Genomic DNA, 15,641 nt, shown 5'->3' with positions numbered 1-15,641 from the left:
GTCGCTTATCTACAATGTCTACGTTCTACCAATAGAGGGCAGAGAACGTAAACAAATCCAGCTCAGTTCCAAGGACTCCCTTCTACACTGTCAATGATCAACACTATGGCTGTTGGGAACCCTGTACATTAGTGAGGGCTGTTGTGGCTCTGTACATTAGTGAGGGCTGTCGGGGCCCTGTACATTAGTGAGGGCTGTTGGGGCTCTGTACATTAGTGAGGGCTGTTGGGGCCCTGTACATTAGTGAGGGCTGTTGGGGCCCTGTACATTAGTGAGGGCTGTTGGGGCTCTGTACATTAGTGAGGGCTGTTGGAACCCTGTACATTAGTGAGGGCTGTTGGGGCCCTATTTCAACTCCAGATGACATAACCTAGCTAGCAGAGACAGCATGCTAACTATGAAAGTATCGATCCAGCAACAATGTCGAGGTCAAAAAAGAAAGGAACTATGTTAAACCAAGCTGACTTCGTAAGATAAGTCAACTCGGGCGGAAATAATGAACAGGCTGAACGTACATTTCTGTGACTATCTAGATAACTTTAGCTTGTCATTCCTGTTTACAGAGTGTTAGTCCCCACGAGAGCAAATGCTATTTATATGGGGTTTAGGGTTAAAGTTAGAATTAGGTTTAGGGTTAAGGTTAGGTTTTTGGTTTAGGGTTAAGGTTAAGGTTAGGTTTAGGGTTAAGGTTAGGTTTTTGGTTTAGGGTTAAGGTTAGGTTTTTGGTTTAGGGTTAAGGTTAGGTTTTTGGTTTAGGGTTAAGGTTAGGTTTTTGGTTTAGGGTTTAGGGTTAAGGTTAGGTTTTTGGTTTAGGGTTAAGGTTAGGTTTTTGGTTTAGGGTTTAGGGTTAAGGTTAGGTTTTTGGTTTAGGGTTAAGGTTAGGTTTTTGGTTTAGGGTTAGGTTTTTGGTGTAGGGTTAAGGTTAGGTTTAGGGTTAAGGTTAGGTTTTTGGTTTAGGGTTAAGGTTAGGTTTTTGGTTTAGGGTTAAGGTTAGGTTTTTGGTTTAGGGTTAAGGTTAGGTTTTTGGTTTAGGGTTAAGGTTAGGTTTTTGGTGTAGGGTTAAGGTGAGGTTTTTGGTTTAGGTTTAAGGTGAGGTTTTTGGTTAGGGTTAAGGTTAGGTTTTTGGTTTAGGGTTAAGGTTAGGTTTTTGGTTTAGGGTTAAGGTTATGTTTTTGGTTTAGGGTTAAGGTTAGGTTTTTGGTTTAGGGTTAAGGTTAGGTTTTTGGTTTAGGGTTAAGGTTAAAGTAAGGTTAATAGAGAACAGGTTAGGGTTAGTGGTTATGGAAAATAGGATTTTGAATGGGATTGAATTGTGTGTTCCCACAAGGTTAGCTGTACAAGACTATGTGTGTGCGTGTGTGTGTGTGTGTGTGAATATTGAATGAATCAAATGATTGATGGACCCGTCTATCTGTTTCTTCACCATTCTGTCTCTCTGTCTCTTAGTCCATGAAGTCCCTGTCCTCCTTCCTTCCTTGGATGATAAAAGACGAATGAAAAGTCCTACCATTAAAAAAAAAACTCCTACAATAAAATGTCACTCCACAATAACAATCGACAATTCATACTACTAATTTAAAACGCATATGGTAGAACCCAATCAATAGAGTTATGAGACACTGTAGACATTCATAGTAAAACAAACTTTTAAATCCTGCTGGCCAGTACGGGTATCGAACCCGCGACCTTCGCGTTATTAGCACGACGCTCTAACCAACTGAGCTAACCGGCCTGAGATAATGATCAATCTACGGAACGGGGATACACCCATATATGGGTCTGGAGGTGGTCGCTTATCTACAATGTCTACGTTCTACCAATAGAGGGCAGAGAACGTAAACAAATCCAGCTCAGTTCCAAGGACTCCCTTCTACACTGTCAATGATCAACACTATGGCTGTTGGGAACCCTGTACATTAGTGAGGGCTGTTGTGGCTCTGTACATTAGTGAGGGCTGTCGGGGCCCTGTACATTAGTGAGGGCTGTTGGGGCTCTGTACATTAGTGAGGGCTGTTGGGGCCCTGTACATTAGTGAGGGCTGTTGGGGCCCTGTACATTAGTGAGGGCTGTTGGGGCTCTGTACATAAGTGAGGGCTGTTGGAACCCTGTACATTAGTGAGGGCTGTTGGGGCCCTATTTCAACTCCAGATGACATAACCTAGCTAGCAGAGACAGCATGCTAACTATGAAAGTATCGATCCAGCAACAATGTCGAGGTCAAAAAAGAAAGGAACTATGTTAAACCAAGCTGACTTCGTAAGATAAGTCAACTCGGGCGGAAATAATGAACAGGCTGAACGTACATTTCTGTGACTATCTAGATAACTTTAGCTTGTCATTCCTGTTTACAGAGTGTTAGTCCCCACGAGAGCAAATGCTATTTATATGGGGTTTAGGGTTAAAGTTAGAATTAGGTTTAGGGTTAAGGTTAGGTTTTTGGTTTAGGGTTAAGGTTAAGGTTAGGTTTAGGGTTAAGGTTAGGTTTTTGGTTTAGGGTTAAGGTTAGGTTTTTGGTTTAGGGTTAAGGTTAGGTTTTTGGTTTAGGGTTAAGGTTAGGTTTTTGGTTTAGGGTTTAGGGTTAAGGTTAGGTTTTTGGTTTAGGGTTAAGGTTAGGTTTTTGGTTTAGGGTTTAGGGTTAAGGTTAGGTTTTTGGTTTAGGGTTAAGGTTAGGTTTTTGGTTTAGGGTTAGGTTTTTGGTGTAGGGTTAAGGTTAGGTTTAGGGTTAAGGTTAGGTTTTTGGTTTAGGGTTAAGGTTAGGTTTTTGGTTTAGGGTTAAGGTTAGGTTTTTGGTTTAGGGTTAAGGTTAGGTTTTTGGTTTAGGGTTAAGGTTAGGTTTTTGGTGTAGGGTTAAGGTGAGGTTTTTGGTTTAGGTTTAAGGTGAGGTTTTTGGTTAGGGTTAAGGTTAGGTTTTTGGTTTAGGGTTAAGGTTAGGTTTTTGGTTTAGGGTTAAGGTTAGGTTTTTGGTTTAGGGTTAAGGTTAGGTTTTTGGTTTAGGGTTAAGGTTAGGTTTTTGGTTTAGGGTTAAGGTTAAAGTAAGGTTAATAGAGAACAGGTTAGGGTTAGTGGTTATGGAAAATAGGATTTTGAATGGGATTGAATTGTGTGTTCCCACAAGGTTAGCTGTACAAGACTATGTGTGTGCGTGTGTGTGTGTGTGTGTGAATATTGAATGAATCAAATGATTGATGGACCCGTCTATCTGTTTCTTCACCATTCTGTCTCTCTGTCTCTTAGTCCATGAAGTCCCTGTCCTCCTTCCTTCCTTGGATGATAAAAGACGAATGAAAAGTCCTACCATTAAAAAAAAAACTCCTACAATAAAATGTCACTCCACAATAACAATCGACAATTCATACTACTAATTTAAAACGCATATGGTAGAACCCAATCAATAGAGTTATGAGACACTGTAGACATTCATAGTAAAACAAAATTTTAAATCCTGCTGGCCAGTACGGGTATCGAACCCGCGACCTTCGCGTTATTAGCACGACGCTCTAACCAACTGAGCTAACCGGCCTGAGATAATGATCAATCTACGGAACGGGGATACACCCATATATGGGTCTGGAGGTGGTCGCTTATCTACAATGTCTACGTTCTACCAATAGAGGGCAGAGAACGTAAACAAATCCAGCTCAGTTCCAAGGACTCCCTTCTACACTGTCAATGATCAACACTATGGCTGTTGGGAACCCTGTACATTAGTGAGGGCTGTTGTGGCTCTGTACATTAGTGAGGGCTGTTGGGGCCCTGTACATTAGTGAGGGCTGTTGGGGCTCTGTACATTAGTGAGGGCTATTGGGGCCCTGTACATTAGTGAGGGCTGTTGGGGCCCTGTACATTAGTGAGGGCTGTTGGGGCTCTGTACATTAGTGAGGGCTGTTGGAACCCTGTACATTAGTGAGGGCTGTTGGGGCCCTATTTCAACTCCAGATGACATAACCTAGCTAGCAGAGACAGCATGCTAACTATGAAAGTATCGATCCAGCAACAATGTCGAGGTCAAAAAAGAAAGGAACTATGTTAAACCAAGCTGACTTCGTAAGATAAGTCAACTCGGACGGAAATAATGAACAGGCTGAACGTACATTTCTGTGACTATCTAGATAACTTTAGCTTGTCATTCCTGTTTACAGAGTGTTAGTCCCCACGAGAGCAAATGCTATTTATATGGGGTTTAGGGTTAAAGTTAGAATTAGGTTTAGGAGCTAGGGTTAGGTTTAGGGTTAAGGTTAGGTTTTTGGTTTAGGGTTAAGGTTAAGGTTAGGTTTAGGGTTAAGGTTAGGTTTTTGGTTTAGGGTTAAGGTTAGGTTTTTGGTTTAGGGTTAAGGTTAGGTTTTTGGTTTAGGGTTAAGGTTAGGTTTTTGGTTTAGGGTTTAGGGTTAAGGTTAGGTTTTTGGTTTAGGGTTAAGGTTAGGTTTTTGGTTTAGGGTTTAGGGTTAAGGTTAGGTTTTTGGTTTAGGGTTAGGTTTTTTGTGTAGGGTTAAGGTTAGGTTTAGGGTTAAGGTTAGGTTTTTGGTTTAGGGTTAAGGTTAGGTTTTTGGTTTAGGGTTAAGGTTAGGTTTTTGGTTTAGGGTTAAGGTTAGGTTTTTGGTTTAGGGTTAAGGTTAGGTTTTTTGTGTAGGGTTAAGGTGAGGTTTTTGGTTTAGGTTCAAGGTGAGGTTTTTGGTTAGGGTTAAGGTTATGTTTTTGGTTTAGGGTTAAGGTTAGGTTTTTGGTTTAGGGTTAAGGTTAGGTTTTTGGTTTAGGGTTAAGGTTAGGTTTTTTGTGTAGGGTTAAGGTGAGGTTTTTGGTTTAGGTTTAAGGTGAGGTTTTTGGTTAGGGTTAAGGTTAGGTTTTTGGTTTAGTGTTAAGGTTAGGTTTTTGGTTTAGGGTTAAGGTTAAAGTAAGGTTAAAAGAGAACAGGTTAGGGTTAGTGGTTATGGAAAATAGGATTTTGAATGGGATTGAATTGTGTGTTCCCACAAGGTTAGCTGTACAAGACTATGTGTGTGCGTGTGTGTGCGTGTGTGTGTGTGTGTGAATATTGAATGAATCAAATGATTGATGGACCCGTCTATCTGTTTCTTCACCATTCTGTCTCTCTGTCTCTTAGTCCATGAAGTCCCTGTCCTCCTTCCTTCCTTGGATGATAAAAGACGAATGAAAAGTCCTACCATTAAAAAAAAAACTCCTACAATAAAATGTCACTCCACAATAACAATCGACAATTCATACTACTAATTTAAAACGCATATGGTAGAACCCAATCAATAGAGTTATGAGACACTGTAGACATTCATAGTAAAACAAAATTTTAAATCCTGCTGGCCAGTACGGGTATCGAACCCGCGACCTTTGCATTATTAGCACGACGCTCTAACCAACTGAGCTAACCGGCCTGAGATAATGATCAATCTACGGAACGGGGATACACCCATATATGGGTCTGGAGGTGGTCGCTTATCTACAATGTCTACGTTCTACCAATAGAGGGCAGAGAACGTAAACAAATCCAGCTCAGTTCCAAGGACTCCCTTCTACACTGTCAATGATCAACACTATGGCTGTTGGGAACCCTGTACATTAGTGAGGGCTGTTGTGGCTCTGTACATTAGTGAGGGCTGTCGGGGCCCTGTACATTAGTGAGGGCTGTTGGGGCTCTGTACATTAGTGAGGGCTGTTGGGAACCCTGTACATTAGTGAGGGCTGTTGTGGCTCTGTACATTAGTGAGGGCTGTTGGGGCTCTGTACATTAGTGAGGGCTGTTGGGGCCCTGTACATTAGTGAGGGCTGTTGGGGCCCTGTACATTAGTGAGGGCTGTTGGGGCTCTGTACATTAGTGAGGGCTGTTGGAACCCTGTACATTAGTGAGGGCTGTTGGGGCCCTATTTCAACTCCAGATGACATAACCTAGCTAGCAGAGACAGCATGCTAACTATGAAAGTATCGATCCAGCAACAATGTCGAGGTCAAAAAAGAAAGGAACTATGTTAAACCAAGCTGACTTCGTAAGATAAGTCAACTCGGGCGGAAATAATGAACAGGCTGAACGTACATTTCTGTGACTATCTAGATAACTTTAGCTTGTCATTCCTGTTTACAGAGTGTTAGTCCCCACGAGAGCAAATGCTATTTATATGGGGTTTAGGGTTAAAGTTAGAATTAGGTTTAGGAGCTAGGGTTAGGTTTAGGGTTAAGGTTAGGTTTTTGGTTTAGGGTTAAGGTTAAGGTTAGGTTTAGGGTTAAGGTTAGGTTTTTGGTTTAGGGTTAAGGTTAGGTTTTTGGTTTAGGGTTAAGGTTAGGTTTTTGGTTTAGGGTTAAGGTTAGGTTTTTGGTTTAGGGTTTAGGGTTAAGGTTAGGTTTTTGGTTTAGGGTTAAGGTTAGGTTTTTGGTTTAGGGTTTAGGGTTAAGGTTAGGTTTTTGGTTTAGGGTTAAGGTTAGGTTTTTGGTTTAGGGTTAGGTTTTTGGTGTAGGGTTAAGGTTAGGTTTAGGGTTAAGGTTAGGTTTTTGGTTTAGGGTTAAGGTTAGGTTTTTGGTTTAGGGTTAAGGTTAGGTTTTTGGTTTAGGGTTAAGGTTAGGTTTTTGGTTTAGGGTTAAGGTTAGGTTTTTGGTGTAGGGTTAAGGTGAGGTTTTTGGTTTAGGTTTAAGGTGAGGTTTTTGGTTAGGGTTAAGGTTAGGTTTTTGGTTTAGGGTTAAGGTTAGGTTTTTGGTTTAGGGTTAAGGTTAGGTTTTTGGTTTAGGGTTAAGGTTAGGTTTTTGGTTTAGGGTTAAGGTTAGGTTTTTGGTTTAGGGTTAAGGTTAAAGTAAGGTTAATAGAGAACAGATTAGGGTTAGTGGTTATGGAAAATAGGATTTTGAATGGGATTGAATTGTGTGTTCCCACAAGGTTAGCTGTACAAGACTATGTGTGTGCGTGTGTGTGTGTGTGTGTGAATATTGAATGAATCAAATGATTGATGGACCCGTCTATCTGTTTCTTCACCATTCTGTCTCTCTGTCTCTTAGTCCATGAAGTCCCTGTCCTCCTTCCTTCCTTGGATGATAAAAGACGAATGAAAAGTCCTACCATTAAAAAAAAAACTCCTACAATAAAATGTCACTCCACAATAACAATCGACAATTCATACTACTAATTTAAAACGCATATGGTAGAACCCAATCAATAGAGTTATGAGACACTGTAGACATTCATAGTAAAACAAAATTTTAAATCCTGCTGGCCAGTACGGGTATCGAACCCGCGACCTTCGCGTTATTAGCACGACGCTCTAACCAACTGAGCTAACCGGCCTGAGATAATGATCAATCTACGGAACGGGGATACACCCATATATGGGTCTGGAGGTGGTCGCTTATCTACAATGTCTACGTTCTACCAATAGAGGGCAGAGAACGTAAACAAATCCAGCTCAGTTCCAAGGACTCCCTTCTACACTGTCAATGATCAACACTATGGCTGTTGGGAACCCTGTACATTAGTGAGGGCTGTTGTGGCTCTGTACATTAGTGAGGGCTGTTGGGGCCCTGTACATTAGTGAGGGCTGTTGGGGCTCTGTACATTAGTGAGGGCTATTGGGGCCCTGTACATTAGTGAGGGCTGTTGGGGCCCTGTACATTAGTGAGGGCTGTTGGGGCTCTGTACATTAGTGAGGGCTGTTGGAACCCTGTACATTAGTGAGGGCTGTTGGGGCCCTATTTCAACTCCAGATGACATAACCTAGCTAGCAGAGACAGCATGCTAACTATGAAAGTATCGATCCAGCAACAATGTCGAGGTCAAAAAAGAAAGGAACTATGTTAAACCAAGCTGACTTCGTAAGATAAGTCAACTCGGACGGAAATAATGAACAGGCTGAACGTACATTTCTGTGACTATCTAGATAACTTTAGCTTGTCATTCCTGTTTACAGAGTGTTAGTCCCCACGAGAGCAAATGCTATTTATATGGGGTTTAGGGTTAAAGTTAGAATTAGGTTTAGGAGCTAGGGTTAGGTTTAGGGTTAAGGTTAGGTTTTTGGTTTAGGGTTAAGGTTAAGGTTAGGTTTAGGGTTAAGGTTAGGTTTTTGGTTTAGGGTTAAGGTTAGGTTTTTGGTTTAGGGTTAAGGTTAGGTTTTTGGTTTAGGGTTAAGGTTAGGTTTTTGGTTTAGGGTTTAGGGTTAAGGTTAGGTTTTTGGTTTAGGGTTAAGGTTAGGTTTTTGGTTTAGGGTTTAGGGTTAAGGTTAGGTTTTTGGTTTAGGGTTAGGTTTTTGGTGTAGGGTTAAGGTTAGGTTTAGGGTTAAGGTTAGGTTTTTGGTTTAGGGTTAAGGTTAGGTTTTTGGTTTAGGGTTAAGGTTAGGTTTTTGGTTTAGGGTTAAGGTTAGGTTTTTGGTTTAGGGTTAAGGTTAGGTTTTTTGTGTAGGGTTAAGGTGAGGATTTTGGTTTAGGTTCAAGGTGAGGTTTTTGGTTAGGGTTAAGGTTATGTTTTTGGTTTAGGGTTAAGGTTAGGTTTTTGGTTTAGGGTTAAGGTTAGGTTTTTGGTTTAGGGTTAAGGTTAGGTTTTTTGTGTAGGGTTAAGGTGAGGTTTTTGGTTTAGGTTTAAGGTGAGGTTTTTGGTTAGGGTTAAGGTTAGGTTTTTGGTTTAGGGTTAAGGTTAGGTTTTTGGTTTAGGGTTAAGGTTAGGTTTTTGGTTTAGGGTTACGGTTAAAGTAAGGTTAAAAGAGAACAGGTTACGGTTAGTGGTTATGGAAAATAGGATTTTGAATGGGATTGAATTGTGTGTTCCCACAAGGTTAGCTGTACAAGACTATGTGTGTGCGTGTGTGTGCGTGTGTGTGTGTGTGTGAATATTGAATGAATCAAATGATTGATGGACCCGTCTATCTGTTTCTTCACCATTCTGTCTCTCTGTCTCTTAGTCCATGAAGTCCCTGTCCTCCTTCCTTCCTTGGATGATAAAAGACGAATGAAAAGTCCTACCATTAAAAAAAAAACTCCTACAATAAAATGTCACTCCACAATAACAATCGACAATTCATACTACTAATTTAAAACGCATATGGTAGAACCCAATCAATAGAGTTATGAGACACTGTAGACATTCATAGTAAAACAAAATTTTAAATCCTGCTGGCCAGTACGGGTATCGAACCCGCGACCTTCGCGTTATTAGCACGACGCTCTAACCAACTGAGCTAACCGGCCTGAGATAATGATCAATCTACGGAACGGGGATACACCCATATATGGGTCTGGAGGTGGTCGCTTATCTACAATGTCTACGTTCTACCAATAGAGGGCAGAGAACGTAAACAAATCCAGCTCAGTTCCAAGGACTCCCTTCTACACTGTCAATGATCAACACTATGGCTGTTGGGAACCCTGTACATTAGTGAGGGCTGTTGTGGCTCTGTACATTAGTGAGGGCTGTTGGGGCCCTGTACATTAGTGAGGGCTGTTGGGGCTCTGTACATTAGTGAGGGCTGTTGGGGCCCTGTACATTAGTGAGGGCTGTTGGGGCCCTGTACATTAGTGAGGGCTGTTGGGGCTCTGTACATTAGTGAGGGCTGTTGGAACCCTGTACATTAGTGAGGGCTGTTGGGGCCCTATTTCAACTCCAGATGACATAACCTAGCTAGCAGAGACAGCATGCTAACTATGAAAGTATCGATCCAGCAACAATGTCGAGGTCAAAAAAGAAAGGAACTATGTTAAACCAAGCTGACTTAGTAAGATAAGTCAACTCGGGCGGAAATAAAGAACAGGCTGAACGTACATTTCTGTGACTATCTAGATAACTTTAGCTTGTCATTCCTGTTTACAGAGTGTTAGTCCCCACGAGAGCAAATGCTATTTATATGGGGTTTAGGGTTAAAGTTAGAATTAGGTTTAGGAGCTAGGGTTAGGTTTAGGGTTAAGGTTAGGTTTTTGGTTTAGGGTTAAGGTTAAGGTTAGGTTTAGGGTTAAGGTTAGGTTTTTGGTTTAGGGTTAAGGTTAGGTTTTTGGTTTAGGGTTAAGGTTAGGTTTTTGGTTTAGGGTTAAGGTTAGGTTTTTGGTTTAGGGTTTAGGGTTAAGGTTAGGTTTTTGGTTTAGGGTTAAGGTTAGGTTTTTGGTTTAGGGTTTAGGGTTAAGGTTAGGTTTTTGGTTTAGGGTTAAGGTTAGGTTTTTGGTTTAGGGTTAGGTTTTTGGTGTAGGGTTAAGGTTAGGTTTAGGGTTAAGGTTAGGTTTTTGGTTTAGGGTTAAGGTTAGGTTTTTGGTTTAGGGTTAAGGTTAGGTTTTTGGTTTAGGGTTAAGGTTAGGTTTTTGGTGTAGGGTTAAGGTTAGGTTTTTGGTGTAGGGTTAAGGTGAGGTTTTTGGTTTAGGTTTAAGGTGAGGTTTTTGGTTAGGGTTAAGGTTAGGTTTTTGGTTTAGGGTTAAGGTTAGGTTTTTGGTTTAGGGTTAAGGTTAGGTTTTTGGTTTAGGGTTAAGGTTAGGTTTTTGGTTTAGGGTTAAGGTTAGGTTTTTGGTTTAGGTTTAAGGTGAGGTTTTTGGTTTAGGGTTAAGGTTAGGTTTTTGGTTTAGGGTTAAGGTTAGGTTTTTGGTTTAGGGTTAAGGTTAAAGTAAGGTTAATAGAGAACAGGTTAGGGTTAGTGGTTATGGAAAATAGGATTTTGAATGGGATTGAATTGTGTGTTCCCACAAGGTTAGCTGTACAAGACTATGTGTGTGCGTGTGTGTGTGTGTGTGTGAATATTGAATGAATCAAATGATTGATGGACCCGTCTATCTGTTTCTTCACCATTCTGTCTCTCTGTCTCTTAGTCCATGAAGTCCCTGTCCTCCTTCCTTCCTTGGATGATAAAAGACGAATGAAAAGTCCTACCATTAAAAAAAAAACTCCTACAATAAAATGTCACTCCACAATAACAATCGACAATTCATACTACTAATTTAAAACGCATATGGTAGAACCCAATCAATAGAGTTATGAGACACTGTAGACATTCATAGTAAAACAAAATTTTAAATCCTGCTGGCCAGTACGGGTATCGAACCCGCGACCTTCGCGTTATTAGCACGACGCTCTAACCAACTGAGCTAACCGGCCTGAGATAATGATCAATCTACGGAACGGGGATACACCCATATATGGGTCTGGAGGTGGTCGCTTATCTACAATGTCTACGTTCTACCAATAGAGGGCAGAGAACGTAAACAAATCCAGCTCAGTTCCAAGGACTCCCTTCTACACTGTCAATGATCAACACTATGGCTGTTGGGAACCCTGTACATTAGTGAGGGCTGTTGTGGCTCTGTACATTAGTGAGGGCTGTTGGGGCCCTGTACATTAGTGAGGGCTGTTGGGGCTCTGTACATTAGTGAGGGCTGTTGGGGCCCTGTACATTAGTGAGGGCTGTTGGGGCCCTGTACATTAGTGAGGGCTGTTGGGGCTCTGTACATTAGTGAGGGCTGTTGGAACCCTGTACATTAGTGAGGGCTGTTGGGGCCCTATTTCAACTCCAGATGACATAACCTAGCTAGCAGAGACAGCATGCTAACTATGAAAGTATCGATCCAGCAACAATGTCGAGGTCAAAAAAGAAAGGAACTATGTTAAACCAAGCTGACTTCGTAAGATAAGTCAACTCGGACGGAAATAATGAACAGGCTGAACGTACATTTCTGTGACTATCTAGATAACTTTAGCTTGTCATTCCTGTTTACAGAGTGTTAGTCCCCACGAGAGCAAATGCTATTTATATGGGGTTTAGGGTTAAAGTTAGAATTAGGTTTAGGAGCTAGGGTTAGGTTTAGGGTTAAGGTTAGGTTTTTGGTTTAGGGTTAAGGTTAAGGTTAGGTTTAGGGTTAAGGTTAGGTTTTTGGTTTAGGGTTAAGGTTAGGTTTTTGGTTTAGGGTTAAGGTTAGGTTTTTGGTTTAGGGTTAAGGTTAGGTTTTTGGTTTAGGGTTTAGGGTTAAGGTTAGGTTTTTGGTTTAGGGTTAAGGTTAGGTTTTTGGTTTAGGGTTTAGGGTTAAGGTTAGGTTTTTGGTTTAGGGTTAAGGTTAGGTTTTTGGTTTAGGGTTAGGTTTTTGGTGTAGGGTTAAGGTTAGGTTTAGGGTTAAGGTTAGGTTTTTGGTTTAGGGTTAAGGTTAGGTTTTTGGTTTAGGGTTAAGGTTAGGTTTTTGGTTTAGGGTTAAGGTTAGGTTTTTGGTTTAGGGTTAAGGTTAGGTTTTTTGTGTAGGGTTAAGGTGAGGTTTTTGGTTTAGGTTTAAGGTGAGGTTTTTGGTTAGGGTTAAGGTTAGGTTTTTGGTTTAGGGTTAAGGTTAGGTTTTTTGTGTAGGGTTAAGGTGAGGTTTTTGGTTTAGGTTTAAGGTGAGGTTTTTGGTTAGGGTTAAGGTTAGGTTTTTGGTGTAGGGTTAAGGCGAGGTTTTTGGTTTAGGTTTAAGGTGAGGTTTTTGGTTAGGGTTAAGGTTAGGTTTTTGGTTTAGGGTTAAGGTTAGGTTTTTGGTTTAGGGTTAAGGTTAAAGTAAGGTTAAAAGAGAACAGGTTAGGGTTAGTGGTTATGGAAAATAGGATTTTGAATGGGATTGAATTGTGTGTTCCCACAAGGTTAGCTGTACAAGACTATGTGTGTGCGTGTGTGTGCGTGTGTGTGTGTGTGTGAATATTGAATGAATCAAATGATTGATGGACCCGTCTATCTGTTTCTTCACCATTCTGTCTCTCTGTCTCTTAGTCCATGAAGTCCCTGTCCTCCTTCCTTCCTTGGATGATAAAAGACGAATGAAAAGTCCTACCATTAAAAAAAAACTCCTACAATAAAATGTCACTCCACAATAACAATCGACAATTCATACTACTAATTTAAAACGCATATGGTAGAACCCAATCAATAGAGTTATGAGACACTGTAGATATTCATAGTAAAACAACATTTTAAATCCTGCTGGCCAGTACGGGTATCGAACCCGCAACCTTCGCGTTATTAGCACGACGCTCTAACCAACTGAGCTAACCGGCCTGAGATAATGATCAATCTACGGAACGGGGATACACCCATATATGGGTCTGGAGGTGGTCGCTTATCTACAATGTCTACGTTCTACCAATAGAGGGCAGAGAACGTAAACAAATCCAGCTCAGTTCCAAGGACTCCCTTCTACACTGTCAATGATCAACACTATGGCTGTTGGGAACCCTGTACATTAGTGAGGGCTGTTGTGGCTCTGTACATTAGTGAGGGCTGTTGGGGCCCTGTACATTAGTGAGGGCTGTTGGGGCTCTGTACATTAGTGAGGGCTGTTGGGGCCCTGTACATTAGTGAGGGCTGTTGGGGCCCTGTACATTAGTGAGGGCTGTTGGGGCTCTGTACATAAGTGAGGGCTGTTGGAACCCTGTACATTAGTGAGGGCTGTTGGGGCTCTGTACATTAGTGAGGGCTGTTGGGGCCCTGTACATTAGTGAGGGCTGTTGGGGCCCTGTACATTAGTGAGGGCTGTTGGAGCTCTGTACATTAGTGAGGGCTGTTGGAACCCTGTACATTAGTGAGGGCTGTTGGGGCCCTATTTCAACTCCAGATGACATAACCTAGCTAGCAGAGACAGCATGCTAACTATGAAAGTATCGATCCAGCAACAATGTCGAGGTCAAAAAAGAAAGGAACTATGTTAAACCAAGCTGACTTCGTAAGATAAGTCAACTCGGACGGAAATAATGAACAGGCTGAACGTACATTTCTGTGACTATCTAGATAACTTTAGCTTGTCATTCCTGTTTACAGAGTGTTAGTCCCCACGAGAGCAAATGCTATTTATATGGGGTTTAGGGTTAAAGTTAGAATTAGGTTTAGGAGCTAGGGTTAGGTTTAGGGTTAAGGTTAGGTTTTTGGTTTAGGGTTAAGGTTAAGGTTGAGGTTAGGTTTAGGGTTAAGGTTAGGTTTTTGGTTTAGGGTTAAGGTTAGGTTTTTGGTTTAGGGTTAAGGTTAGGTTTTTGGTTTAGGGTTAAGGTTAGGTTTTTGGTTTAGGGTTTAGGGTTAAGGTTAGGTTTTTGGTTTAGGGTTAAGGTTAGGTTTTTGGTTTAGGGTTTAGGGTTAGGTTTTTGGTTTAGGGTTAAGGTTAAAGTAAGGTTAAAAGAGAACAGGTTAGGGTTAGTGGTTATGGAAAATAGGATTTTGAATGGGATTGAATTGTGTGTTCCCACAAGGTTAGCTGTACAAGACTATGTGTGTGCGTGTGTGTGCGTGTGTGTGTGTGTGTGAATATTGAATGAATCAAATGATTGATGGACCCGTCTATCTGTTTCTTCACCATTCTGTCTCTCTGTCTCTTAGTCCATGAAGTCCCTGTCCTCCTTCCTTCCTTGGATGATAAAAGACGAATGAAAAGTCCTACCATTAAAAAAAAAACTCCTACAATAAAATGTCACTCCACAATAACAATCGACAATTCATACTACTAATTTAAAACGCATATGGTAGAACCCAATCAATAGAGTTATGAGACACTGTAGATATTCATAGTAAAACAAAATTTTAAATCCTGCTGGCCAGTACGGGTATCGAACCCGCGACCTTCGCGTTATTAGCACGACGCTCTAACCAACTGAGCTAACCGGCCTGAGATAATGATCAATCTACGGAACGGGGATACACCCATATATGGGTCTGGAGGTGGTCGCTTATTTACAATGTCTACGTTCTACCAATAGAGGGCAGAGAACGTAAACAAATCCAGCTCAGTTCCAAGGACTCCCTTCTACACTGTCAATGATCAACACTATGGCTGTTGGGAACCCTGTACATTAGTGAGGGCTGTTGTGGCTCTGTACATTAGTGAGGGCTGTTGGGGCCCTGTACATTAGTGAGGGCTGTTGGGGCTCTGTACATTAGTGAGGGCTGTTGGGGCCCTGTACATTAGTGAGGGCTGTTGGGGCCCTGTACATTAGTGAGGGCTGTTGGGGCTCTGTACATAAGTGAGGGCTGTTGGAACCCTGTACATTAGTGAGGGCTGTTGGGGCTCTGTACATTAGTGAGGGCTGTTGGGGCCCTGTACATTAGTGAGGGCTGTTGGGGCCCTGTACATTAGTGAGGGCTGTTGGAGCTCTGTACATTAGTGAGGGCTGTTGGAACCCTGTACATTAGTGAGGGCTGTTGGGGCCCTATTTCAACTCCAGATGACATAACCTAGCTAGCAGAGACAGCATGCTAACTATGAAAGTATCGATCCAGCAACAATGTCGAGGTCAAAAAAGAAAGGAACTATGTTAAACCAAGCTGACTTCGTAAGATAAGTCAACTCGGACGGAAATAATGAACAGGCTGAACGTACATTTCTGTGACTATCTAGATAACTTTAGCTTGTCATTCCTGTTTACAGAGTGTTAGTCCCCACGAGAGCAAATGCTATTTATATGGGGTTTAGGGTTAAAGTTAGAATTAGGTTTAGGAGCTAGGGTTAGGTTTAGGGTTAAGGTTAGGTTTTTGGTTTAGGGTTAAGGTTAAGGTTGAGGTTAGGTTTAGGGTTAAGGTTAGGTTTTTGGTTTAGGGTTAAGGTTAGGTTTTTGGTTTAGGGTTAAGGTTAGGTTTTTGGTTTAGGGTTAAGGTTAGGTTTTTGGTTTAGGGTTTAGGGTTAAGGTTAGGTTTTTGGTTTAGGGTTAAGGTTAGGTTTTTGGTTTAGGGTTTAGGGTTAAGGTTAGGTTTTTGGTT

The 15,641-nt window shown here is 41.5% G+C and overlaps 8 non-coding genes across 8 annotated transcripts; all 8 read right to left on the bottom strand.

Annotated features, from left to right (window-relative positions):
- Window positions 1–1,658: 1,658 nt before the first annotated feature.
- Window positions 1,659–1,732, bottom strand: trnai-aau. Its single transcript has one exon. It is a non-coding gene; the product is annotated as a tRNA-Ile (tRNA).
- A 1,714-nt stretch (window positions 1,733–3,446) lies between these two features.
- Window positions 3,447–3,520, bottom strand: trnai-aau. Its single transcript has one exon. It is a non-coding gene; the product is annotated as a tRNA-Ile (tRNA).
- A 1,790-nt stretch (window positions 3,521–5,310) lies between these two features.
- Window positions 5,311–5,384, bottom strand: trnai-aau. The gene has a single exon. It is a non-coding gene; the product is annotated as a tRNA-Ile (tRNA).
- A 1,818-nt stretch (window positions 5,385–7,202) lies between these two features.
- Window positions 7,203–7,276, bottom strand: trnai-aau. The gene has a single exon. It is a non-coding gene; the product is annotated as a tRNA-Ile (tRNA).
- A 1,815-nt stretch (window positions 7,277–9,091) lies between these two features.
- trnai-aau lies at window positions 9,092–9,165 on the bottom strand. Its single transcript has one exon. It is a non-coding gene; the product is annotated as a tRNA-Ile (tRNA).
- A 1,808-nt stretch (window positions 9,166–10,973) lies between these two features.
- trnai-aau lies at window positions 10,974–11,047 on the bottom strand. Its single transcript has one exon. It is a non-coding gene; the product is annotated as a tRNA-Ile (tRNA).
- A 1,838-nt stretch (window positions 11,048–12,885) lies between these two features.
- On the bottom strand, window positions 12,886–12,959 carry trnai-aau. The gene has a single exon. It is a non-coding gene; the product is annotated as a tRNA-Ile (tRNA).
- A 1,520-nt stretch (window positions 12,960–14,479) lies between these two features.
- On the bottom strand, window positions 14,480–14,553 carry trnai-aau. The gene has a single exon. It is a non-coding gene; the product is annotated as a tRNA-Ile (tRNA).
- Between the last annotated feature and the right edge of the window lie 1,088 nt (window positions 14,554–15,641).

This window comes from Oncorhynchus mykiss, unplaced genomic scaffold, assembly GCF_013265735.2.
Source record: "Oncorhynchus mykiss isolate Arlee unplaced genomic scaffold, USDA_OmykA_1.1 un_scaffold_85, whole genome shotgun sequence".
In the NCBI taxonomy this organism is placed as follows: domain Eukaryota; kingdom Metazoa; phylum Chordata; class Actinopteri; order Salmoniformes; family Salmonidae; genus Oncorhynchus; species Oncorhynchus mykiss.
This window is presented reverse-complemented; position numbering and strand designations above follow the sequence as displayed.